We start from the raw sequence: 25,563 nt of genomic DNA, 5'->3' as shown, positions 1-25,563 counted from the left end.
GTTAGCAAACACAGATTAGATTAACAGAGAATAGGGAAGTGGTGCTGAAAGGAAGCCAAAGCATCCCATTTTCATTCCTCTCTAAAGAGGGGTTAAATTATTTTGATTTTGATAATTAGATAAAAATAAATTTTTTAAACAAATTGGGTAATATTTTCAGATACCATTGAATAGGATTCCTGTCTTCCACATGTTTAAATACACTAAAACAATAATTAATAATATTCAATAAAGACAAAATTAAAGTATAATCATAAGAAACACTAAAATAAAATGCAATATTTAAGAGGTTGAACAGAATACATTTAATTGAACAAATCAAAGAGAAAAAGCATGTTAATTGTTTACTTGATAAACATCTTAACATGTTAAGATGCTTCCAAATGAAACAATAGGCAAGATTTTACGAGTCGACATAAAAGGAAAATATAGAAAGGTTAACAATATTGGTATCACATAAGATTTAATAAATTAGCAAATGAATATTATAATAATTTGGTTAAAATACACCAATAGCAATACTATATTGAGTGGAGAATATTAACAAATTTTTACTACAATGCCATATTGAGGAAAAAAAATAAGGATATAAACAATTTGAACACAATTCATGATTAACACCTACATCACAAAATTAGGTGTTATCACGCTGTTTCCTAAAAACAGGGAATAAATCTTTACAAGATTCCATAAACTACTTACAAACACTGATGAAATAACAGGAATTCCAAAGCTCAATAGTTTCTAAAAATCAAATGTTATTACAATGCAGTGTAACTGGAAATTAAATATAATTTTAAAATCAAATTTTTCTTAAAAACAACTTTTTTAAAAAGTGTAAGTACCCCTTTTTATAAAAAGTATAAGTGAATGGTTTTGATAGTTTGGGGTTCAAATACTAGTTTCCCCTATTACCAGTTTTCTAACTTCAGAGGATCTAGGAAACACATCAAAACAACTGGTAAAACTCCAAAGTAAAACAAGTAAGATGACCTGAAGGCAAATGATGAAATGCACCTGGCAGATCATGGTAAGAATATATAGAATCATCTTAAGGTCTCAGAGTGCCTCAGAGCATGATGGCCCTGAGATTCTCTAGAAAAAGTAGGGGAAATCTTAAAAATCTTTTAAACTTTGAAAATGGTAAATACAAGTACATGCAATTTAAAGAGCAAAAAGCAATAAAACATTTTTTTAAACATCAAGCAGAATATTATGCTAACAAGCCTGAAAATACATTAAACACAAAATTACTTTTAAAAAGCTTATTCAACTTTAAAAATTTAAAGTAGAAAACCAAAATTGAAAAATGACTAAAGAATGCAAAATTTATTACATGATTATTAAATTAAGTCTGTATTTAATGATTAAATAATTTCAAACAGTAAAAAACTCCTAGAATTAATCTTGACCAAAAATACAGATGGCATTGAAAAAAAATCACCAAACTTAATGAGAACACAAAGAGTCTGTTTTATAAATGTGCCTGCATAATACATTCCTAGAAGGTGAAACCAAATATTATCGAGATACCAATAATCCCCAAAGTAAATATATCACGGTCTTCAATTTTAAAATTCCTTGGGGAATTTTTAGAAACTTAAAAAAAAAAAACAAAAAAAGACTCCCTAGAGCAGCACTGTCCAAGAGAACTTTTCTTGCTGATGGAAATATTCTATAATTCTGCATTGTCTAATATGAGTACTACTCAGCCCAGGTGGCAATGTTGAGCACTGATAATAGGGCTAATAAGATTGAGAGACAGAATTTTTAATTATGTTTAATTTTAATTTATTTATATTTAAATATCTATATGTAACTAGTGGTTATGCTATTAAAGTGCACCTCTAAAGTATGTAAGGAATAAATAGTTATATGAGTTGAAAATGAATACTATAGTCCAACCTAAATATACACCTAAATATATACCATAAGTGCATATATTCCAAGCATCGAAGAAAATCACACAATAAAAACACCATCCAGTACTTAGCAATAGACTACTATTTGTAAGAATTTAATAAACAGTAAAGTTAGAAAAAATCAATTTTAGTTCTTATTTTATATCATTTATAAAATAAATTTCAGATTTTTTTAAAGAATTAAACACAAAATAATAACTATAAGAAGCAAAATTGGTTATTAATCAAACTTTTGAGCAGGCAGTGATATTTTAGACACAATAAAAGAATCACAAAGCAATAAATAAATGGACATACATTTATATAAAAAATCAAAATAAAAATGCATCACAAAGGCCAGGGGCAGTGGCTCACACCTTTAATCCTAGCACTTTGGGAGGCCGAGACGGGCAGATTACCTGAGGTCAGGAGTTCAAGACCAGCCTGGCCAATACGGTGAAGTCCCATCTCTACTAAAAATACAAAAAAATTAGCCAGGTGCAGTGGTGCATGCCTGTAATCCCAGCTATTTGGGAGGCTGAGGCAGGAGAATTACTTGAACCCGGGAGGCGCAGGTTGCGGTGAGCCGAGATCGCACCACTGCACTCCAGCCCGGGCACAGAGCGAGACTTCGTCTCAAAAAAAAAAAAAAAAGAAAAAGAAAAGAAAAAGAAAAAAAGCATCACAAATCTATCTTAGAGCTTCTGAATATTAAACTATCAAAAAATAAAAATAAAAATACAACCTAAGGGGAAATGTATTCGGCAAATAATTTAAATCATGTATTAAAGCTTTATAATAACTACTCAAAAATATTTTGAGGCATCTCCTCTCCAGCTTAGCATGCCTTGTGTTCGTGGGTATGAATAGTGAATAAAGGAGACAAAGTCCCTGTCCTCATGAAAGTTGTATCTAGAGGGAACAACAGCAACTAAACCATTAAATGCACACTTTTCTCAAGCCCCAAAGTGAGGAGTCATAACTGATCCTTCACTTTCTTTCAGGCAAACATCAAATCCATCATGTCCTTAAAAGCTCTACCTCTGAAACAACCCAACCTGACTGCCTCTCACCATCTCCACTTCTTATGTCCCTATTTTGAGCCACCTTTATCTTTCACCAGGGCTAATGCAGTGACCAGCTTTCTAATCTGCAGGAACCCATTCCAACCACTCCTACAATCCGTTGCTTGTCACAGGATATAAATTACATCTTATTACTCCTCTGCTTTTATGTCTTTTGTCTACACGTAGGATGAAGTCCAAAATCTATATCATGGCCCACAAACTCCTACAAAAGAACCAGTTGGCCGTTGGCCCTACTTCTTGGAGATAAACTCAGACTCCTCCCTTCCTCCCTGGGATCTTGGCACATCAGCCCTCTTTTAATTCTTCCAACCCCAGAGCTCTTTCCTAATTTAGGGTCTTTGCACTTGCTCTTCCCTCTGCCTGGAACACTCCACTTCTGCTGACTCAATTCGTCCTTCAGGTTTGAGATCAAATGTCCTCTCTGTTCCTCACAGAAGGCTTCACTGACTCAGCCAGTCCATGCTCTCTCTCTGTCTCAGCACAGTTTTTATGTGATGGCTCCAAATAAATTGGTTATCTTCCACAAAGTGGCGCCACACATTTGCTGAATAAAGTGCCAATTATATGTATATGTATGCACCAATATGTATATATATACTACATATATAACAGGTGTAACAAGAGGTGAGCAGCCAGGCAAGCGATAATTACTACCTGAGCTCTGCCTGCTCTCAGATCAGTGGTGGCCTTAAATTCTCACAGGAGCATGAACCCTGTTGTGAACTGTGCATGTGAGGGGTCTAGAGGTTGCATGCTCCTTATAAGAATCTAATGCCTAGGCCGGGCGCGGTGGCTCAAGCCTGTAATCCCAGCACTTTGGGAGGCCGAGATGGGCGGATCACGAGGTCAGGAGATCGAGACCATCCTGGCTGACAGTGAAACCCGTCTCTCTACTAAGAAATACAAAAATAACCCGGAGGCGAGGTAAGCGAAACTGTAGTCCAGCTACCGGGAGGCTGAGGCCGGAGAATGGCATGAACCGGGGAGGAGCTTGCAGTGAGCTGAGATCGGCCACAGCACTCCAACCTGGGCTGGGCCGAGACTCCGTCTCAAAAAGATCTAATGCCTGATGATGTGAGGCAGACCGGTTTTATTCTGAGACCCATTCCCTATCCCCAACATCCCTGGAAAAATTGTGTTCCATGAAACCAGTCCCTGGTGCCAAGGTTGGGGACTGCCGTTCTAAAAAATAATTGGAGAAGACAAAAATCATCATTTAGCAAAATCCAGCACAATGTTTGCTCTAAAAGAGGTATCAGAAACAATCTAAATGGCAAGGGAAGTTGATTTCAAAATCTGTAAATCCGTATCACTGAGTGCTATGCAATCTTTCTTTTAAAATCTGTTTCAGAAGAATGCTGATGACACAGAGAAGTGTTCAATATATATTAAATGAAAAACAAACAATATGATCCTTATGTAGTCAGTTCTAATCCGCTTTAGATTAAAAAACCAAAAGAACAAGTTTGCTAGAACCAAGCTAAATTATTCTGAATGAATGAAAGATCTAAGTAAAGTTTCTGAGCTCCTTTGCGTGGACTTTGCATCCTAAATTTTTGCTGTTTGTCTTTTTTTGTTACAAATTTTTAAAAAATACATGAAGTGACCTGTGGATATCTTTTGACTGTCATATCTTATATTTTCCTTATATGTTAACAAATCATATCTGTGGCCCATGGGGATCTGATGTAGCTGATTTAACCTCTCATTATAGCTGAAAGGTACTTGAGTCACTGCACTTGATTTGTCCATGGTATATGCACATATCTGATTTTTTTTCCTGTTATTTCGGCTTTGACAACAGGAGTCACATGGTAGGGGAAAGGGTAGGGGAAATCAAGTCTGTCTGGAGAAACAAACACAATTTGTTGTGTTTTTATATATAGCATACCACCGGTATAAGTCTTGTATATGGCACAACAAACTATGGGAAATTTTAATAAAACTTAGTTATCAAAGAAGACATCTTTACTCTTATGGAACAATATTTCAGGGGACAGAAAGTTGGCTATTTAATGTATCTCTAAGAGCAAAATCTCCTCAGTAGCTCTATTAAATACTATCATTTTGAAGACAATTTTAAACATGAAAAAAACAACCATAAAAAGAAAGTACCAAATAGCATCATCTTATGCTATAGCATTAAAATTAATAATGATCATGAACAAATACACTGAAAAACATGAATTTAAACAGTGATCAACAAAAGCAGTACAGCAAAATTACTTTGCCGTAAGGTGATAAAATTTATTTTTTTAATCTTTATGGTTCCAAGAATATTTATTAGGTATTTATAGATTAGGTTATGTTGCTTAAATTATGTGATTATAAAATCTGGTACATGAAATCATATTAAAGCGGTTCCCTTTTATATTAGTAATCTTTTTTATTTTGATGCATATCTTTACTATGACATCAATACTTGAGATTGATGATTGCTATGCTGGTAAAAGGGAGGAGCTGAAAGAGATAAGATATGATAGCGGGGGATGGAACAGTAGTGTGAGAAATATACAACTAATGAAATGGCAGAAGCAGAGTAAATGCTGGAAATGGTGGTCAGAGTTCGTAGGAGTGGGGTTTTTGTTGCTTAAATCAAAATAAAAATACATTATTTGAAGTTTCATTTGTGTTATTTCTTGAGTAGTATGTAATCAACACCAACATTTACATTTAATCAGATATTCAATGGAAAATTGCCTGGTTATAATGTTACTGGCAATATATAAAAGTCGCATAATGAATACTACAAATTATTGAACACAGAGCACAAGGACTTTTTTATATCATATGAACAAGCTCAATATTCTTACAGTCACTGAAACACAATAATTAGTTCTTACTGGCTTTATTTTCTTGATCAGTAATATTTGTATTTTGTTAGACCCTAAAAGGCCATTCTAATGTAAGTGAATGTTGTCAGGAGTCTTCCTCATTGTCCTTGAAATGCAACATAAAAAGTAAAGCATGATAAACATGCACTAACGGAAGATATTTATGCTATAACCAAATCAGCAGATTAAGAACCTCTTTTCCTGATGTCTGAACCAATCTTCATTCCTCACATCTTTTATCTAAGAAGGGCCTTTTCCATATTGAACATTTATTACTGTCAAAGAGCCTTTAACCTGTTCTTCATTCCCACAGCCACAAACACAACGTGAACATATTACTGCAGAAATGTGTTACAAATAGGAATCCAACTCTTCCTCATGTCAAGGAATCACACTGAATAGGTACACAGTGTTCACTCCCACCAAGAAAGAGAAAGGCAGGCACTCACACTCTATCAAACATAAACTACTCACATTCTTGCCAGACAGCCTAGAAAAACTCTTCAGCAGGCACAACCAGAGAAGCACTCCTATAGTCAATGTTTGCATATTCACATGTATCTAAGGAATATGCTATGTGAAAGCTGCCCCCCCTCAACACACACCCCTATGTCTTTCATTCTTTCTTTGTTTCCTATCATGGGCAAGCTTAACTTGATACACACTGGTTCTGAGAGATATGGATGAGCATGACCAGAGAGGCTATGGTAAAATGTAGAAATATGGTGGTTGTAAACAATGGAAAAATGACATTAAAAGACACAGCAATGATGGAAATGTAATATAAGTCACAAGCTTAAACGCTTGAACGTAGAGAGCTCAAAAAGCAATTAATAGACCCTTTGAATCACCAGTCTTCGAAGTCGTAATACGAAGTATCACTTGGAAAACAATGACTGGCTCTTGCCTACAACTAGGATAGAGTAGAAGGTAGACATTCCTGCATTTAAACCTTGACTCTAGCCCTGACAAGCTGACTGTGATCAAGTCTCAGAAATTCTGAGTTCCCATTTCTCATCTGTAAAACTAACATACGATCTCGTAGAAGCTATAAATTACATGTGTCCAATTATGTTACGAATGTAGCATGGTGCCTTATATACTTTAAGTGTTCAAAATTTGTCAATGTATTATATTTGAAATACTTTTATTAATAATTACACAAAACCATTGTATGGCGGGGGGGCGGGGAATACGGGACAGATCAACATGAGGGAAGTGTGCTTATTTTGACCTCTTGAAATAAAACATCACACACCTAGAAAGAGGAAGTGGCTATGCTAGGAAACTCCCTCTACAGTTCCAGAGCCTTCAGATTCAGGTAGTGGGTGAGGATCCACATTATTTTGTGATTAAACAGGATTAGATAAAATGTGGATCTTACCATCACTGTTGTTAGTGTTCAAATGCACTAAGAATTAAATGACTCCCTTCTTATTTACAAGAACATAAGAAAAAGGTTTCTAATTAGAGAAGACACATGGTGATACTAAAGATACACATTTATTCTGTGAAAACAAAAATAAACTTTCATTTCAGATAAAAAGAATGCTTTCTGGACTCTTTAGGAAATACTGAGAGAAAGTGGAAAATTGGAGGAAGCATAAACATAATGAATATAGACAAACTACGGCAGCTTCTGTAGAGGAAGGATTTGGTTGGGCCCTGGGGACATCCTTTGCAGAAACTCTTGCTTCTGTGTCATGGAGATATATAGGGACTATAATAGCCTGGACCAAACCCAGTAGAAACAAACTAAAGATGTCTTACCTTCCACGGTGCTTTTATATTGAATTACAAAGTTCTAGTCACAGACACTACCCAGAAGCCACAACGGGAAAAGGACCAGAAAAGATTGTTTGACACACACATGATTCCAGAGAATCAAAGGAACCTGCATACTGGCACAAACAGGCATCCCTTGTTTCATGATTCCAAATGCTGCTTCATAAGGATAAACTGATTTTAAAATGTTGAAGGCATGAAAAATACTACTCAAAATTCAACTCACTTAATGCCGCACCCTTTAATTTATTTTATTGCCTCAAGGGTGGAAAAGGCATGTTCTTCACTGTCTGTGAGACAAGGAGCTGTGCCAAGCTAATGCTAATGGGAATTCCGTGGCCAGAGCCCACACTCGAAGCCGCTCATGCACACTTCAGTTTGGGATGTACCCGCTTTTGCAAAATAGCATAATAATATGCATCCCAAAAGAGACAGCTTTTTGGTTTAAAACATTTGTTTGATACATTATACATACTCAGCTCTCCCAGAATATGAAATATCTGAATTACACTCTCTACAGTGTTCTACAAGGAACTTTCAATAACATTTGAAAACACTCAATTTCCAGGTACTATTAAGATAGTAACTTTTTTTTTGAAACTGAGATAAAGAGTAACACGCTCCCACTGAAATAAATAACACAAGAGGAAAGTGATACATTTCCATGGAGTTAGCATGTCAGTAAACAGACATATTGTGTAAAACACCATTCCCAAAACAAAGGCAACAGGGAGCTCCTGGAGATGCCCCTGTTTGATTTGCTCCCACCCAAACTCCGCACACTGCAGGAGCACCTCAATATGAAACAGCAGTTAGAAACATTTTAGGTCTAATTTTATAAAATTTCAATAGTCAAATCGGTAACTTCCTAAACTGTGGTTAGAAATAAGATTTCTGACCTAAAACCAAGATACTTTTAATTATTGTAACATCCACAATCACACCGTTACATTTAATTTCCAGTTTAGGAATCAACAATTAAACTCTTCGGAAAATAAACACATGCAGTCAAAAATCTCACCGAAATATTCCTTGCACAAAATGAATTTCTCCCACCCAAGACTATGCCAGCGCTAACTTACTTTCTTATAACAGAACATGGCTGATTTGTTATAATAAGAAACATGCTCTGGCTGAAATTTGTCTTTGCATTATACAGGAAGAAAAAGGCCAGGCTCTGGAGAGTTTATCTGTGGTTGTGTAGATACTAAATGAGTATCTTTAATTCCTTTAAAGAGAACACCCTGTTTTTAGGCATTCTCAAAACCTGGAGATATAACCATTTTAGTGATACAGTCCATATTTAAATTCTGAAGAGGAAAGGAAAGGAGAGGAGAGGAGAGGAGAGGAGAGGAGAGGAGAGGAGAGGAGAGGAGAGGAGAGGAGAGGAGAGGAGAGGAAAGGAAGAAAAGACATTTTGAAGAATATAATTTCTTTAGTATGGCATATGCTTCAGCTATTTTTATTAGGCTGTCTTATACACTAGCCACACTTCCAATGGCATGGTTTAAAAGCAATAAAAATATTTCTTTAAAATAGTTTATAAATCAGACTGATTAGATTGGTCTTCACCTGGATATTAGAGGCTTTAAATAATTACAGATGTGAAAGATGGAAAGCACCATACAGTTTATCACAACATCCCCTCATTTTACAGATGAGAACATTGAGGGATGCTGAAGGTTTTTTCATAGAACAAGAACTGGAAACCAGGCTTCCAGTGATTACTCCATGCCTTTGAACCACATGCTAATGGAAAGGCAGCCTTACACATAATTCCAACCGTTAAAGCTTCCAATAGAACTTGGATTTAAGTAATGAAACCTATTATCTGACACTATAAGCATGAAAAGAACTGAAAAAGCAAAAAGATAACAGTTAGTCCAATCTCTCACTTATAGATTAAGAAATGAAGTTCAAAGGGGTAAAGCAATTTGCTTGTTTGCATGTTTCAAAGACATCTCTACTGATACTCTGTTTAATTTGGATTATTAATTATGCAGTATTTAATGCTACTAGTGACATTATAGTAAGTAGTTTCGACCAAAATCATAATGACCAAAACATAAATGTTGATGTTTTTTAAGTATTCTTCTCTCCATCAAATTATATGTTAGTTATTTTTGTACAGCCCACAATACTCAGAAAAGTGTTTTGGTACATAGTGGACACTTGGCAAATTTGTTAAATTTTATCATATTGTAGTTGGTGACTAGACAAAGGAACGTGACATTTTACAAGTATATGTGCTACAATGTGGCTTTATCAATGAATGGTCTTCATGAGATTATGTAGATACACTGCAAGTATTTCCCATTCAGCCATTTGAAAACTATAATTACTTAGATTAATTTATTATTACTAGTTGTAAGGCATCTTGCAATTAAAGAACAACTTTTAAATGAATAGATAAAGCACTGACTTTAATTCCATTTTGTTAACCTTTCTGTGTGAAAGAAAAGGTAAACTCTGAAGAATAAAGACTGGGTTAACTTCAAAGCCAGATTATGATATTTCAAGTCCTCTGTTGAGACCTACTGCTCAGGAAAAAAAAAAAAAAAAAAATTCCTTTCAAAATATTACTGCTCATTGACAGTGCACCTGATCACCCAAAAGCTCTGATGAAGATGTACAAGGAAACCTACATTGTTTCCACGCCTGCTAACAAAAATCCATTCTGTAAAGTTTAACTTTCAAGTCTTATTAAGGAACACATTTTATACGGCTATAGCTGCCATAGACAGTGATTCCTGTGATGGACCTGAGCAAAGTAATTTGAAAAGCTTTTGTAAAGGATTCACCTTTCTAGATACCATTAAGAATTCAAGATTCATGGGAGGAAGTCAAAATATTAACATTAACAGAAGTTTGGAGGAAGTTGATTCCAAATCTTAAGGATGACTTGGAGGAGTTCAAGACTTTAGCTGAGAAAGTAACTACAGATGGGTTGGGAATAGCAAGACAACTAGAATTAAAAGTAGATCCTGAAGATGTGACTGAATTGCTGCAATCTCAGTACAAACTTCAACACATGAGAGTTTGTTTCTTATAGGTGAGCACAAAAAAGTAGTTGCTAGAGATAGAATCTACTTCTGGTACACATGTTGTGAACTGTTGAAATGACAAAGGATTTAGAATATTTAAAGACATTATTGATAAAGCATAAGTTGGGTGTGTGAGCACTGACTCTAATTATGAAAGTTCTACAGTAGATAAAATACTATCAAACAGCACTGCATGCTACAGAGAAATCTTTCATGACAGGAAGATTTAATCAATGTAACAAAATTCACTGTTGTCTTATTTTTAAAAATTACCACAGGCACCTCCACATTCAGCAACCACCACCCTGATCACTCAGCAGCCATCAACATTAATTCATGACTTGCTGAAGTCTCAGATGATCATTAGCATTTTAAGTTAAACTGTTTTAAAATTAAGGTATGTGCACTATTTATTTATTTACTATAATTTAAGTTCTGGGGAAAGTACAATATATTCTGAGAATTACCACAGGGACATGAAGTGAGCACACACTGGTGGAAAAATGGTACCATACTGAAAGATTGGCTTTTGTTGCAGAGCTCCACAAAACTTCAATTTGTATAAAGTGCAGTATCTGCAAAGCACAATAAAGTGAGGCACAATAAAATGAGGCATGCCTGCACATTTTAGAGCCACAGCAATCACATTTATGCTATGGAGTCTTGACTCGCAGTATACAATTCTGAAGATTCTTCTAAACCCAGATATGCATTTTAAAATATACCTTCACCCTGCATTCACATTAAGTGTTTCATCAATATCTTCAACTCCAGGAATCTAAAATTAGCTCATTACCTATATTCTCTCTTTCATCTCAGTGTGCAGCTTCTTACATATTTCCAATCTAGGATCAATTTAAATCTAATCAATTTAAGCTAGAATGTTAACACTACCAGCAATTTAGACTCTTCCCTGGTATAATTTCTTCCTCATCTGTCTCTCCATTTTCATTACTATGAGTACATTAAGGTTGTGTTGAATAATAAAGAATTTGTCTGGTCTTTGTCCTGGACAGGAATCCAAAGCCTTTGGAATTTCTCAAGTGATAGGAATGTCTCTGTCTTTCAAAGTGGGCCCCTCACTGTAGAGGAGGAAATGGGGGAGTGGAGATCAAGTTCAATCATGTTGGCAAAGAGTCAATCAATCATGCCTATGTAAAGAAACACCAACAAGGCTACTGTACAGTGAGTCTTGGGTGAGCTTCCTGGTTAGTGAGCACATCCAGAATGATGCATTCTGAGTTTGTGAGAATACATGAAAGCTCTACTTTGAAACCCTTCTAGACCTTACCCTATGTATGTCTTCATTTAGCTGGTTCTGCTTTTTTATTGTTTATAATAAAAGTACTGTCATAAGTATACCCTTTTCCTGAGTTATGTGAATTATTCTACTGAATTATCATATCAACCCACGGGAGTCATAGGACACACCAAATTTGTAGACTGTTAGTCAGAAGTGCAGTTGGCCTGGGAACCTCTGAGTTTGAGATTGGTATCTGACAAGAACAGTCTTACTGGGATCTTTGCCTCAACCTACGGAGTTTACACAAACTATAGGTTGTTAGTGTCAGAATTACATTACAGTATTTTAGGCTACCAGATGAAATATGGGAGACTAGTTAAATACAAATTTAAAATAAATAGCATGATTTTAATATACATAAATACCAGATATTACAAGGGACGTACTTATACCAAAAATTCAGAAATTCATATTTAAATGGGCATTTTGAGTTTTATTGTTATTTTTCCTAAATCTGACAAATCTACACCCTAAAGCAGGCTCTCATTTCTCCTTATGTAGAAGTCTAATAACTGCCCTTCCTTTTTCCTGGATCTATCTTTTCAAATCCTCACTACATGTTGCTTTTAGATTATTCTTAGACATAGCTATGATCAGGTCTTACCTTAAATACATAGAGATTTGTTAGCCTGGCATTGATATCCATTTACAAAGCACCATAGACTTTAGAAGTTAGTCAGAACTGGGTTGAAATTCTTGTTTCCCCATATACCAGCTGGGTAAAATTAGAAAACTGATTCTCTCTCTCTGGTTCCCAATCCCTTCATTGTAATATGAGAATAGCAATGTAGCAGAATGTTATTTTGAAGAGAAAAAGCAACTTTGGATCTACCCTTAATTGGTCAATGACATTGGAGTAGGCATAGAGAATGAACCCATTCCAGCATTTTTTGACTATTCACCTTTATTAAAAGTCTTGGGTTTTCTGACACTATTTCTCCCTCTGATTTTCCTCTTTGTCCATTTAACCCTTTATATTAATGCTTCCATGAAGTTGTGTCATTGGTCCCTTTTCATTATATATCCTTTTTCTAGCGATCTTCCAAGATCTTAAATACCGTTAAACTCCTACTATATGTGAATAGATTTCAATTATGGACGTTATAGATTCCAACATCCATCTGTTTACTAGACATGTCTGAGTGTCCTATGGTAGCCTTAGGCCTTCTACAATCCTTTGCTCTTCCCTCATTGCTTGTTTCTTTAAATCACATCAGTCTGTTAAGTGGGCCATCCAGAAGGGTCAGAGTATCTATTCATCTCTCCCTCATGCCTAAACACACACACACACACACACATACACACACACACACCGCGTCAAATTCTGTGGTTTTGTTTTCTAAATTAGCTCTCTCCTCCGTATGTGCAGGTTCTCTCCTTGTCATAGGGCCATCAACACCTCTTCTCTGGACTGTTGCTACAGTGTATCAGTGAAGGTCTAACCTCCAAACAGAAACAGTTCTGAGTTCTTAACTACAGTGAATTTATTTCAGGGAACTGGGCACACAGGTTGGAAGAGGACAGCAACGCAACCCGGGTATTAGCAACAGCAGGAAGCTGTTTATCTTCCCTGAGCTAAAGAAATAAAACAGGAGAATCATCTGGCAGAAGCCAGGACCACAGCAAGGGTTCTGCCTCCATCCTCACTCCCTTTCAAGGCATATTCTCCAATGCTGCCTTTCTAAAAGGTATATCCCATTATGTTTGTCCCAATGCCGAGAACTCCTCAGTGGTTTTCTACTGCCCGCATGTAGTCAGAGCTCACTGCATTTTTGACTGCCATGCTGTGCCATGCCCATCACCCCCCAGAAGCCTTCTATTCTCTTACAGACTCCATTCTCTAACCCGGAATCCTCCCACCCTACATGCTAACAACTGCAAATGCCTTCTCATCTTTCACGAACTATATTGAAAGTCATTTTTATTATGATGTTGTGTGTTCCTCCTCTTTTATTCCCATGTTGTGTGTTCTCCCTCTTTTCCCCTCCTCATTCTCTCTCCCTTCCTCCACCCCCATCTCCTCTTCTGTTTTCTCTCCATTTGTTCTTCTTTTCCCTTTTTTATTCTCACTAATGGTATGAGTTGTTCCTCCATGAAAATCTCTATGTTGCCACTGTTTTCACATTACTGCAGCTGTGTGTGTGCACACATTCATATGCACATGTATTTGCATATTTTGGCATGCAATATTCGGTTATATGTCTATCCTTACCAGCTTTTAGCCACCTTTAGGGCAGGAGTATTCATCACATATCATATCTTTTATCAGTTCAATAATTTATTGAAAGATGTCTTGAATTAATCTGGTGCTCTCAAATATATAGATTCACATATTTCTAAGACTGGAATTAAAATCTTAACAAACATTTTATGAGAATTTCTTATTGCATGAGAAAAAATTCTTGAAAGAGAAAATATTTCTTACATTAGTTTTTCCAGGGCGAATACAGGTTGTCTTTTTTTCTCTGATGCTCTTTCAACACAGTTTGAGTGGGATTACTAGTGTGGCTGGTGCTCATGAACATAGATCCCTTCTTTCCTTATAATTCTAATGCTTAAAAGAATATGTAAAAAAAAATTAAAAATGTATGCTTTAGCCTCGGGAAGAATAAAACAATATGAGACATATTCAATATACCAAAAAAAAAAATCTCTACCTTTAAAAAATACCCTACTTTTGGTTGGGCTCTTCATGAGTTATATCAAGAATATTTTATTTGTTTTACTACAGTTTAAAAGACTTTTTCTAATTCTCTAGCTCTCCTGCCGCCACTTACGGGCCATTTTACTGAGCAACTATTGAAAAACAATAGATGCTTTCCTAACATTAATTTATTTAATATTCACAATAACTACATGAATGGGGGTAACTGTTTCAGCTCTACGTTATAGATGAGGGAACTGAGGCACAGACAAGTAACTTGCTCAAGGTCACATGGAGGCGGGCTGCAGAACTGGGATATGAGCCAGTTCTGACCTCAGAACCCATATACTTAGCCACTACGCCATTCTTCCCTATGTGCCAACATTTCTTTTCACCACAGCACCTTCAGCTTAAGAATAGAGAGGAGGGAATAGGAAGCACACTGTGTCCTTCACAGCTTATCCTCTCTGTCCTCTATGGATAAAATGTGCCAATGAAGGAATGACATTACTGCTATAAAGTAATCGCTAGGGTCCTTCTGCTGACCAAGAGAGATCTAAGAGTGATGTAGTTTGGAAGCAAAGAAAAATAATATTTGCATGTATTTACAACCTGCCTTTCTCAGAAAGGATTTAAGGTGTTTCACTAAGATATGTACATTACTGACAGATAAAGTAAATTAAAATAGGTAAGAAGCAAAGCAAAAGGAAAGTTGGGATAGAGCAGTACGGTGAACACACACAACACAGGCCATGAATTTCTAGTGACTTGGCAATAGCTAGCTAGACGTTTGTCTCTAAGCTACACACCGGCCAATGAAAACAGAGAAATGAGATGAAATAGTTGATTTTTCTACAAAATACAAATAAAGTAGTTGCTCAAGAGAAGCCCAAATATTTCCAGTACTAAGAATAGAGAGAAATAATTTCCATGGTCTTCCAGAAAGCACTCTGTATTACATAATAAGCAGCATCCTCACAACCTGACCAGAGTCTAAACAGAAACGAATATCAAAGATGGCTTTGCACAAAATTCCTTCAAAATATGCATGAGGTATGTAAAACATGGGCCACAGATTCAGTTGTGCCAGAAGTGGTGTTTTATTATTTTAAACCTCTTTGAGAAGTGGTCTCGTATAGTCTGTTACAGACTACCTAGATTTGAATCCTGGCTTTGTAACTTCTGAGCTGTGAAACATTGGGCAAGACCTCTCTGGGCCTCAGTTTAATCATCAATAAAACAGAGATAATAATAACAATAACTCTCTCATATGGCTGTGTGAGACTTTCATTAGTCACTACACATAAAGTGCTTAGGGTGGTGTTTGGGACACGGTGAGCGCTGTCTTCATTTTTGCTGTTATAGGGATTACTGAATACCTAAATTTATTTTTCAAGAACCTATTTCCCAGGTGACAGAAACTTCATCAATTCAGGGTTTTGTGTAAGTTCCAGAGAGCATATTTACCGGCCTGACAATGGGGAGGACTTGGAGGAGCTCGGTGAGAAGGCATCTGGTCCTTAGTGCCATCAGTCCCCCTTAGCATTCCTTTGAATTTCCTCTTTCTTCTTGTTAAAGCTCTTGCTCCAAACAGGTTAATGTTTATTCCCAACTATTGCATGCCCTTGGGTACATGGAGATCAGTTTACTTCGTCTCACAAAGTGATGGGATCAGGGGAGGCAATGAGTTTGCCTTAGGCCCATCTGTCTCTGCCATCTTACTGACTTCCCTGGCCCCACCTCAGAGAAAAAACACAGTTCCCATTTGGTATCCTATGAATGAGCCTACTGGGGAACTATGTGGATAATCCACCTCCTGGGATTGACTAGGGGGAAGAAAGGGTGGCTCACACTCTTTTTAGATATCATCATTTATGCACTCATCACTTCTCTTCCATCAGGAGAATTCTTACTTTTATCTCAGTGGCAAAGTGGAGGGCAGCTTTGCGTGGGTCATCATATCTTCTTCACAAACTCATCTATGCTGCAGTCTTGGCTTGTGCAACTCAAAAGACAAGAATCGGCATCTTCTCTCTCAGTGCTTCTGATGTGTGATTCCATCCCCAAGACAATGAATGTGGAGGGCTGGCAGAATGGGGGATGGAGGAGTGAAGGTGTCCACTGGATTGTGCCTACAGTGAGTGAGCTAACACTGGTCTAACATTCCCCAACATATCCTACCACATAAAATTAATTATAGCATTTTTCCTAAGCATACTTCAGTTAATGCAATTCCATAGTTGTCTAGTGTGATGAGATCCATATTTGAAGCTTTCTTCTCTTTATATTAATACCTAGGCAGATTTGAAAGAAGACAGAAAAATGGAAAGACTGAAGAAAAGAGCAACATAAGAATTATGCAGATTTTTAAAAATGAGATAATACAGTGATACTTTGTTTTTTCAAAATTCTGAATAGTGGGCACAACTTGGTGCTGGTTGATCCAGCAGGAGCTCCAAATGGTCTATTCCAATGGTGAATTCAAACTATTTTTTAAGCTGTAAACAAGGCTAAAATAGCATGCAACAATTTATATGAACAACACTCTATTTTCATATACTCTACACCACTAAGACTAAGATATATTAGGTAAATCTTTCAGTTATATGTTGTATGCTGATAAACTCAGGACAAAGAACTATGCAATTACAAGCCCACACAGGCCTTCAAAGAGCCAGTTCTTTAACACCTTTATTTCACATATGAGAAAAGTAGGACTGAGAGGGTTATTTGAAATCACATTCTTTTTTACATAAATATATTAAAATTTAAGAATACAAGAATACACCACATAAGATTTATTTGTCTTTGGACCGAGAATTCTGCTGCTGGATAGTCATGCTGACCAATTTTTGACTGTAACTCTGCATGCTTTCTATGACTAGAAGGCCTTTAGAAAGGTCTATTCAGTAAATTCAACAAGCATCCAGTGAATCTGTAAATGCCTCATGGATAGGTGCTTACTTTATCCCAACAGTGCTTAGTGAAATATCCTGGAGAAAATGTATCCTAATATGTTTATTAACTTTGATGATGAGGAGCAGCATATATTGATGACCGTACAGCCTAAACGACCTTCACGTTTTCTTCATCTCTTACAATCCTGTCTGTTCTTTAAGGCTCAGGCAATGCCCAACCCCAGTCATGATATTTTTTCTGACTATTCTAGCCTACCCTTATTCCTCTCTTCCTAACCACCTATTTCCCTTTCCATCACATACCTATTCATTTAAATATATATCTCTACCTAATTACATGACTATGTTTCAGCATAATCTCCATAACTAGATATTAGATTTCCAAAGATCATTTACTATATTCTACACCTTTAATGTTCCACTCATCATCATCGTCACCAAAGCTTCAAAGATGAGGCACAAAGATTATGCATCAATGTTTCCTTTATCCTCTTTGAAGTACCATAATTATTTCTAAATTCCAATATTCTTTTGTCAGGTTTTAGGGGAACTACCCATTTCCAAAGCCCTAAGTTTTGCCAAGTAAGTTACGTCTAACCTTCCTCTATACTCAATCTTTCCATCGTAAAATCACAAATATTTTAAGCCATTCCACAAATGTGGAAGCTAGACTTTCTTCCCCCATTCTAGAAAACTTCTCTAGAATGTTTTCATTTCCATTTCACATTTTGAAGTCTGGTAGGCATATATGCAAACACTATATACCACTGTGTTGTAAAGGGTAAAATAACATTTTCTATTTTATTATTAACATTCTTCCCAATAAAGGTAAACTTTTAACATGGAATAAGAAAATAATATTGACAAAAGTGTTTAAAAAAACTGTTCTATAGTTTAATATTTCCTAATAATCTATATTGGAAATACAATAAAACATCATATTAGACATACAGGATTAATTGTGTTTTGCAATTTTAACCCAAACATTATTTTATTCCCTGTGAGGTTATCTAATGAATAACTTATGATTAACAAAAAAAGCTTAAGTACCCTCTAGAGTGCATTGCATACACAGAAGGATGATGTCAGGAAATCATACTATTGACCAGATAGAAATAATAAAAGTATAATTTGTCAACTATTCAAATTGGAAGAATAACAGATGAATCATTAAGCCTGTATTCATCCAAAGTATAATATTATAAAAATTTCAGCAGTGTCTAAATAGCTTATCTTGTGGGAGGTCAGGAGCAGGTGTTTTGGACAAATAAATTTTGAATCTTGAATATATTGTTTTCAGCAAGTCTTTCAGTGGTGGTTTATTAGTCCTTCAGATTGATATGCTTGAATTTATGGCAAACCACTTAACAGAAAGTCTGCCAATCCACAGAAAGAATGCTTAGAACTTCAACTTATAGGCTGTATCATGTTGACAGTGTAGTCTTTCAAAAGTAGTCTATAAAAATGTACCACATAATGGTAATATTGACTGATCAAAAAACCCACAATTATGTATACACTTGAAGCTTCAGTTTTTCTCTAGCTCAAACTTTTGCTGCTTTCCAGAGGCTATCTTTGGGAAAAATATTCATTTATATATATATATATGCAAAAACATTTACATTTTAGCACACTTGATAGTCTTTAAGCTATTAATATTATTAAAGACCTTCAGTCAAAAACCACCTGGATCAGATCTGTCATTGGACAAATGTCTGTTTCCTGACCCACCGCAATGAGGGAAGTGTGGGGAATCTCAGTAAGAATGTGTCTGCCATAACTTATAGATTTGAACTTGTGGTAGGTGTTTTGGGGGAGAGTTCACAAAAGCAGGATTTTGCTCTGGATTGGATGTTGTCAGAAACCAAGAGCTCTTTGGTTTGGGTATCTTACTCATATTCTCTGATTGGGTATTTTAGAAATTCTTAACCATCAATCAAGAAGAATGAAGGGACGTTAAAGCTGTGATTGGTGATCAGAAAAACTGGATAAAGAAAATGTGGTACATATATACCAAGGAATACTAATGCAGCCATAAAAAAAGGATGAGTTCATCATGTCTTTTCGTGAAGGACGTGAACTTTCATCCAGGGACAAGGGTGAAGCTAGAAACCATCATTCTCAGCAAACTAACACAGGAACAGAAAACCAAACACTGAATGTTCTCACTCATAAGTGGAGTTGAACAATGAAAACACATGGACATAGGGAGGGGAACATCACACACCAGGGCCTGTCAGTGGGTGGAGGGCTAGGAGAGGGATAGCATTAAGAGAAATACCTAATGTAGATGATGGGTTGATAGGTGCAGCAAACCACCATGGCACGTGTATACCTATGTAACAAACCTGCACGTTCTGCACATGTATCCCAGAACTTAAAGTATAATATATGCAGATAGAAAATATCTGGTCTGCAATTTTCTGGTCTGCAAAATGTTTATGTCTTTGGCTGAGTTCGGGTGTGCATATGTAGTAGTCTCATATTTGTCTAGCCCATTATGATCACTTAGGGTCCTTGTGTAATGCTGATTGTGGGTTAAATTCAGTATTCAAGAGAAGAATACCACAGCCCACCAGGCCCAGATATCAGCATCTGCCTTTCTCTTTCTTTCTTAATATATAAAAAACTGAGCATAAAGTGGGTGGGGTCATCATTCCTACAGAGTAAAATAGAGTCACAAACAGGAACTCAACTCCACTTTATTTATATTATAGGCTATAATCAGCATCTTATATATTTTTGGCATTACTCTGTGTTAGAAATATAGCAAATATTTCTATAAGTATTTCAACTAACTCACTTCTTCCTGCGACAAGTAACTATTGACTTTCAACTACAGAAAGTCTTTGTCAAAATCTGTAAATGGTGTGTCAAAATTCAATATCACTGTTACAAAGCTAACGAAATAGGAACTAGGTGAAAGATGAGAGTGAGTCTACACTCACATCACATCTGAATTTCTAGATAACAGCATTTTGTCATGAGTGTTTCCTATATGCGCAGGCAGTCCCAAAACTTAGGACTACAATAATGAATAAGATCAAGACCCTATCCTGTGTATTTTCTGCCTTATGATAGGATTATAGTTTTCTCATTCCACAACTTATATTGTGAAATAAAATTACATCACTCTACTGGGTAGTCAAAAAAGAAAATTAATATTGGTCTACACCATGTGTTCATGGCTGGTTTTCGTTCTTATTATAGTCAATGTAAACTTTTTTTTTTTTTTTTTGAGACAGAGTTTCGCTCTTGTTGCCCAGGCTGGAGGGCAAAGGTGCGATCTCAGCTCACCACAACCTGCAACTCCCAGGTTCAAGCGATTCTCCTGCCTCAGCCTCCCAAGTAGCTGGGATTACAGGCATGCGCCACCATGCCTGGTTAATTTTGTATTTTTCGTAGACATGGGGTTTCACCATGTTGGTCAGTCTAGTCTTGAACTCCAGACCTCAGGTGATTCGCCCGCCTCAGCCTCCCAAAGTGCTGGGATTATAGGCATGAGCCACTGCGCCCAGACCAATGTAAACTTTTAATTAGATTTTGGCCACTGGTTTGCTGGTTCACTGATGAGTTGTAAATATTTCCTCTCAAGTCCACAAGCATCTCACATAAACTCAAGAGGATAAAAATTCTAATTGCATTCCCATTATGGAAGAAGTTTTTTTTTTTAATTGTTTATGCTATCAGTGGGAATTTGATTTGTTTTAAAACTTGATGTTCATATGCAGATATAAAGTTATAAGATAAAGTTCTGTAAATCACCCTGTAATAATACACAGCAATTAAATTAGGCCACTAAATAAAAACCATGCCAAATGTAGAAATTCACAAGTTATTAAAAAAAAATTTTTTTGAAATTTTAACTATTTAAATTCAATATTAAAACCACAAACAAAAGTAGTACATATTGTTATTTTCACAGGGCAACAGTATAATTATCTAAATAGGTCCTAGATGTTAATTATCTACCTATGTACCTATCTATGTATCTACCTATTTACCTACCTATCTAACCATCTATGTCAATTTTAGGTCCTAGATATACTCCATCTGCCTATCAACTATCTGTTGATTGACTGACCTATCTATCTACATACCTACCTATCCTTGATAAATTAAATGTCTTAAATTTCTTAAAACTGTCTTAATTTTAAACCAACTAGAATACTGGCAAATATCAGAAATATCTTATTTTCTTCTTCTTTATCTCGTGTGTTAGTATTTAGAGAGACTACCATCCTCTCTAAACCTAAAAACATACACAGTATATCAAATAAAACCTCCCCAACAGTTTTTGTTTCTATAATGAGGATGCTCTTGTAGTTTCATTATTAAAAGAAATATACATATACTCACATAATCTAGCCTTGTCTGCTATTTATTCATTCAGTCACAAAATAAATATTTACTGAGTGTCCTCCAACTATTTGTAGGAAATTGTGTGGAACAGAGCAATTAAAATAAAACAAAACACAGTGCTTCATCTTAAGGAGTTTGCAGCCTAGGAGGAGAGATTAAGGCATGTACACAAATATTAAAAGAAAGCAGTTATCATTACAGATAGGGGCAAAATCTTCTGAGAGTTCAGACAAGGCAGTGATGGCTCCAGGCTGGAAATATCATAAGTTTTCACAAGAAAAAATGTATCTTAGCTATGGATTAAAATATAGGATTATAGATAGAAACTGGGGTACATCTACTGTGTTCCTTGGGGACCCCTGCCTCCCTAATTCTTAGTTCACCCCCAGTTCTTCTTCACATTCATTACTATAAAGTTTTTGTTTGACTTAGTCTTCTGCGGCTCACCTTCCAATCTAAAGGCAGGGCTCTTTCCATTTAATTTTCTTAATTTCATCTGGCTATCTCATCTAATATCCCAGTTTATAGCAATAATTTTTTAATTAAAAAATGATAGTGGGCCGGGCGCGGTGGCTCAAGCCTGTAATCCCAGCACTTTGGGAGGCCGAGACGGGCGGATCACGAGGTCAGGAGATCGAGACCATCCTGGCTAACACGGTGAAACCCCGTCTCTACTAAAAAATACAAAAAACTAGCCGGGCGAAGTGGCGGGCGCCTGTGGTCCCAGCTACTCGGGAGGCTGAGGCAGGAGAATGGCGTGAACCCGGGAGGCGGAGCTTGCAGTGAGCTGAGATCCGGCCACCGCACTCCAGCCTGGGCGACAGAGCCAGACTCAGTCTCAAAAAAAAAAAAAAAAAAAAAAAAAAAAAAAAAAAAAAAAAAAAAAAATGATAGTGACATATAATATGCATTGAGGCGATAATTTGAATCCTTTTCTTTTCACATCCATCCCAGCAGTTATGCTTCCCTAGTTTCCCATAACTGAAACTGGGAAGCACACTTTTTATACAGTCCTCCAAAGAAAGGGAAATATAACATGCTTCAAGGTGTTCAAACTTCAAAGAAATCAAACTGTTGTTAAGAGGGAAGTATACACAGTCTGAAGTGCACCTAAAACATTTCTGTAAAAGGTATCCAAATATCTATTCATTCAGTCATTCATTTTTCTTTATTTTTCTTTTGACTCAGGCTGGTGTGTAGTGGCAAGATCTTGGCTCACTGCAACCTCCACCTTCTGGGTTCAAGCGATTCTCATGCCTCAGCCTCTCGAGTAGCTGGGAATACAGGTGTGCACCACTACATCTGGCTTTTTTTTTTTTTTGTCTTTTTAGTAGAAATGGAGTTTGCTATGTTGGCCAGACTGGTCTCAAACTCCTGGCCTCAAGTGATCCTTCCACCTAGGCCTCCCAAAGTGCTGGGATTACAGGCATGAGCCGCCACATCCAGCCCAGTCATTCATACTTCTATTCAACAAATGTCTCTACAATACTATTATATACCAGTTACTCTTGTAGGACTCTTTTAGAACTAAGTTCTCGATTTCCTTGGGTTTACATTCTAGTGGGAGGTGACAGTAAGCAAAGAAAACAAAACAACCAGTGAACAAATAGATAAATAAACTGCATAAACAAACAAAGCGAAATGAACTATAATGTTGTCAGCACTATGAAGATTACCAATATCAGGCGACAGGCTACTATGATGAGGTGTTTACTTCATCTGGGAAGTCAGGGAAGCCCTCCTCAAAGGGATGACATGTCAGATGGGACTTACATGACAAGAAGGAATGACCTTATAAGAATCCCAGGGGAAGAGCATTCAAGGCAGGGCGAACTGCCCTACAGTGAGAGCAGTGGGAGTGCACATGGCATGTCTGAGAAAGAGCCACATGGCTAGAGCACAGAGATGAGAGGACCGTGGTACAAGATGAGGACAGAGAGCTGAGCAGGAGGTTCCAAAGCCAGGACAAGGAATACAGATTATATTCTAATTGCATTGGGAAGCAATTGACAAGTTCTAAGCTAGTGAGTGGCATGGTATCATTATTTTAAAAGATTATCTGCTATACACAGGATGCATTCTAAGGAGTAAGAGTGAATTTCAGAGACCACATTACGCAGCAATAATCTGGGCAAGAGAAGATGATGATCTGAACTAAAACTGGACAGAAATAGATGAATTCAGAAGATATTTTTAGAGATAGGACTTATAATAGATTGGATATGAGAAGATGCAAAAACCAGAATAAATGCTAACTCCCAGCTTTATAACATAGACACACCGGATGTATGTAGATGAAATTGGCTGAGATGAAACAATTGAAGAGGAACAGATCTGTGAGACACATGACCAAGAGTTGTTCTTGGGACACATTAAATTTGAGATGCTTGTTAGAGATCCATGTGAAGAGTTTAGGCAGCTGGAAATATGAGTCTGAAGGTCCAGGGAAAATTCAAGTCTGGAAATAAAGATTTTTAAAGCATTTCAGAGACAGATGGTATTTAAAGTTATAGGATCAAAATTCATCACCTGGAGAAAGAATACAGCCTGACAAGAGAGGAAGGTCCAGGAGAGAGTCTTGAAGAACTTCAATGTTTAGATATTGAGCAGAGGAGAAATTAATCCAGAAAACTGAGAAGTAGCCATTCAAAAGGGAAGAAAACTAAGAGAGTGTGGCGTTATCAAAGTCAAGAGAAGAAAGTGCTTCAAGAAGGAGGGAGTAGTCAACTCTGTTGAATGATGCTAGGAGTTAAGAGAGGTGAAGATTGGATTTGTCTAAATGGAGGCCACTGGTAACCATAACAGCTCTGTTAGGGGAGTGCTGAGGAATCTCGGGGCTTTTTCCTGAATGGGATGGAGTTGAGGAGAGAAGAGGAAATGAAAGAATAGAAACAAGACTAGAGACAACAATTTCAAGACATTTTGCTCTAAATAGGGCATAGAGAAGTGGGGTGGCATATGGGGTTAAGAGAGGATTTTGTGATAGATGATGATAAAGTTTTTTGTTATTATTATTCACGTTGGAATGATCTTGTATTTACAGGGAAATATTGCAGAAGAAAGAACAGAGAAACTACAGCAAAGCCTTGTACAAGAAGTAGACTCCACAGAGGAACATGATCATTGACCTCAAAAAGTTATTTCGGCTATGATTAGAAGCCAATTTTCTTTCAGTTTGTACTTTTGTCTACATTAAAGAGACTGATAAATGATATAAGAAAATAGTTAAGCCCACAACATCTAATCTGCATACCAAGGCCTCATCTGCCTCTTTACAGACTCTTATCTTCACTACTCAACTGGTGAAGGGAGTTCTAATCTGCTTGGTTATATTCCAGGACACCAATTCTGCCAGAGTTACCAGCAGTTGGAACAACAAGCATTCAAAGGTCATACAGAAAGGTGTGATTCTCTCTTCCTTCTTTGCTACTGCACTAGTAAGAGACCAGAGTCTCCACCTGCTGTGGTCCCACCTTCCTCTCCTTTGCTCCCTTTGCCTATCTTTTCCCTTCCTAAGGAACAGCTTTCCTGCAGGTAGAGGCTCCAGGCAACTCTTTTCTGTCCCTGATTCTCTTCCCTTTTCTCTCCTACCTTATAGAAGTAGTTGGTAGTCTTAGGGCTTTTTCCATCAATGGAGGACCCTGTTAGATTCCTTTCTAGAAAATCATTTTCCTTTCTCAAGTG

At 36.7% G+C, this 25,563-nt stretch overlaps 1 protein-coding gene across 5 annotated transcripts in view; it reads right to left on the bottom strand.

The window, feature by feature from the left end:
* Positions 1-25,563, bottom strand: part of ZFPM2 (zinc finger protein, FOG family member 2) — a 501,246-nt gene that overhangs the window by 422,200 nt on the left and 53,483 nt on the right. The window contains exon 1 of one of the 5 annotated variants that reach the window (XM_031669702.1): positions 14,381-19,692. The exons of the other annotated variants lie outside the window; for them this stretch is intronic. The gene's annotated coding sequence lies outside the window, so the exon portion shown is untranslated. Of the gene's footprint in view, positions 1-14,380; positions 19,693-25,563 lie in introns of those variants that run through there. 5 annotated transcript variants of the gene reach the window in all.

This window comes from Papio anubis, chromosome 8 (genome assembly GCF_008728515.1).
Source record: "Papio anubis isolate 15944 chromosome 8, Panubis1.0, whole genome shotgun sequence".
Lineage (NCBI taxonomy): Eukaryota > Metazoa > Chordata > Mammalia > Primates > Cercopithecidae > Papio > Papio anubis.
Note: the sequence above shows the minus strand (reverse complement) of the source record. Positions and strands in the feature narration are given on the sequence as shown.